At 65.0% G+C, this 2,898-nt stretch overlaps 1 protein-coding gene across 1 annotated transcript in view; it reads right to left on the reverse strand.

The window, feature by feature from the left end:
- S100A1 (S100 calcium binding protein A1) overlaps nucleotides 1-2,369 on the reverse strand; it is a 3,162-nt gene extending 793 nt beyond the window's left edge. The window contains exon 1 of the mRNA XM_008928588.2: nucleotides 2,320-2,369. The gene's annotated coding sequence lies outside the window, so the exon portion shown is untranslated. The remainder of the gene's footprint in view (nucleotides 1-2,319) is intronic.
- Nucleotides 2,370-2,898: the final 529 nt, after the last annotated feature.

Here is a 2,898-nt window from a genome sequence, read left to right on the forward strand (position 1 = left end):
TCAGTGTGCCCACCCTGTTCCCCCTCCCACTCCCGGCAGCGTCACATCGGTCCCGCTCCCGTCCCTCGTCGCTGTGCAGGGATCAACATTGTGGATCTGGGGGTCCCAGGGCATCCTGGGCATTCCCAGGGTTGGGTGGGGGGCTCCGGAGTGCCGGGATGACACCCCCTTCCACCTTCCCCCTCACAGGGCAGCCCCCAAACGTCACCGACCCCCTGCCCTGTCCTGGTCCCTCTGCTCACTCTGTGCTGACACCGCAAATCTGGGGGTCCCACGGCACTCTGGTGCCCCCCAGGGCTGGGTGGGGGGCTCCTCCGAGGGGGAGAGACCCCATCCACCAGCTCCCCTTCCAATGACACCTCGCTCCCTGCCCTGTCTCCTTCCCAGCAGTGTCACGTTTTTCCCGTCCCTCGGTGCTGAGCAGGGATCGACCCACGGGATGTGGGGGTCCCTGGGCTGGGTGGGGGGCTCCTCTGGGATGGGGGGACCCCTCCCCTGCCCCTCACAGGCCACCTGTGCTCACCTGAGCTCCCCGTGCTGCGAGTGCTCCCAGACGGGCCGCCGGGGATGCTAAATAAGCTCCAAGCCCCCTCCCTCCGGGAGGATCCGATACCAGGGCTGGACAGCCCGGCTGGCACCACCGGCCACCCCCGCGGGGGCTGGGACCTGGGGGGCTGGACCCCCAGGATGGCACCACGACGGTACCGGGAAGCACTTCCAGCCCCACTGGAGCTTGTGGGGTTCTGGCGGGAAGGGATGGGGTGGGCACAGTGTCACTTTGAGGGGCTCAGTGCCCTCCTCATGTGTCCCTCACCACCCCCAGGGATGAGTCTGGACCCCTGGAATGGCACTGGGATGGCTCTGGAAAGTACTTCCAGCCCCACCGGAGCTTGTGGGGTTCTGGTGGGAAGGGATGGGGTGGGCACAGCGTCACTTTGGAGGGCTCAGTGCACCCCCCATAGATGAGCCTGGACCCCTGGGATGCTGGGGAAGTGTGGGGCGGGCATTGGGTCGCTGTTAGGGTCAGTCCCACCCTAGGCCCATTTCCCTCACGTCTCTGGTGTCCCTGGTGTCCTTTGCGTCACCACGGACCCCTCGTGTCCCGAGCGCCCGGGGTCTGACCCCGCGGGGTCCCCCTGGCATCCCCCATCTGTCAGCGGTGCCGCTGGTGCCAGGACTGTGCCCAGCCCTTGTCCCAGGGCTGGAAAGGGATCCGGTGTCCTGGGCCCTGACATGGGAGCCGGCGGGGCCGGGGGGAGCCGAGGGGGCTATCGGGTGACTCCAGCGCGTCCCCCGGGGCCCCCCGAGCGCTGAAAGGCCTCTTGTCACTCTCAAAAGGCCCCACAATTCCAGCCCGGACGTTGCTCCAGCAACGCCTCGGCCAAGAAACCAGATTCCCGAGCCGGCCCTGGAAATGCTGATAATCCGGGCTCCCGTTACGGCCCCGGATCCGCACAGGCTGGACCCCCACGGCCTGACTGGCTCCGGTGGCCCCGCGGGAGCTCGGCCTCCAAAATCATCTTCCCCCCTCTTGGAGACCCCCCCACAGGGATTGGGACCCCCCACAGGGGCTGGGATCTCCCTCCAAGGATTGAGACCCCTCACAGGGATTGGGATCTCCCTCCAAGGGTTGGGACCCCCCAGAGAGGGGCTGCCAGGAGCTGCTTTTCGCAAGAGCCGGGTGGTGCCAGGCTCTTTATCCCAAATTCCAGCCCTAATTTGGGGCTAATTATATCCTGCTCCCTCCTTTCCATCTCCTGCACTTCCTGTCCCTGGGGTTGGGAAATGCCCGGTCGGTCCCCACTCAGGGACCCCAAAACCACAGTGAGATCATCTGACACCACTGTGTCAGGGAGGGGGGGACTGGAGGGTTTGGGGTCACATGCAGGGTCCTGGGGGTCCCCTGTCCAGTTCCTGGGGCAGGTGAGGGGGGTGTGAAGGGGGTTCCTGGGTGGAGTTGGGGGTCCCGGATGGAAGTGGGAGTCCCAGATGGAAGCAGGCAGTTCTGGATGAAAGTAGGGGTCCCAGATGAAGTGGGAAGTCCTGAATGGAAATGGGGGTCCTGGACGGAAATTGGGTGTCCCAGACAGGGGTGAGGGTCCCAGATGGAAGCGGGGATCTCAGATGGAATTGTGAGTCCCAGATGGAAGTGGGGGTCCCATTGGAACGGAGGTCCCAAAAGGAAGCTCAGGAGCTGCTTCCCAGCAGGACACAGCTCCCATTTTTGCTGTGGGGTAGGAAGAGGGGCCTGGAGTTTTGGGAGAGGCCAAATCCAGAGCCTGGGAATGGGGGGAACGGGAAGGAACCGGTGGCACTCACTCAGTGTGTCCCTGTCCCCTGGATCCGGCTGCTCCTTCCGGGAAAGCCCGGCTCTGGGACTGCCCAGCTGGGGAACAGCTGCCTGTGACGGGGCCAGCAATCCCCCAAAAATAACCTGGCCCTGGTCCCTGCACCAGGCACGGGGACATGGCCAGGCTGTGGGACCAGAGGGCTCCCATGAAGCCCAAACCCTCCCGGAGAGCAGGATTTGGGACCAGCCAGGAGAGCCCCAGCACTGCTGGGGGGGCATCACTGGGGTTTTTGGGGGTCCCGTGGTCGCTGTGGTGAGGGGAGGTCATGCCCGGCTGGCACATTCCCAGGACAAGCTCCTTCCAAAGCAGGAGCAGTGAGGCCGTGCCAGGAACAACCTGGAACAGGTTCCAGCTGCTGCGAGTCCCTGAGCTCCCTCCAGCCCAGCTAAACCAGTCGCTCCAGTTACCTGGGCCCGGCCCATCTTGTCTCTCCGTCCCAGCACTGGGACAGGGAAGAGGCTTTTCCATCCCTGGGCTTTGGAATGGCAGGAGCTGCCGCGGCCGCACTGGAGGCACTGGGATGGCACTGGGATGGCACTGGGATGGC

The sequence above is a fragment of the Manacus vitellinus genome, unplaced genomic scaffold, assembly GCF_001715985.3.
Source record: "Manacus vitellinus isolate BGI_N305 unplaced genomic scaffold, ASM171598v3 scaffold_123_pilon, whole genome shotgun sequence".
In the NCBI taxonomy this organism is placed as follows: Eukaryota; Metazoa; Chordata; class Aves; order Passeriformes; family Pipridae; genus Manacus; species Manacus vitellinus.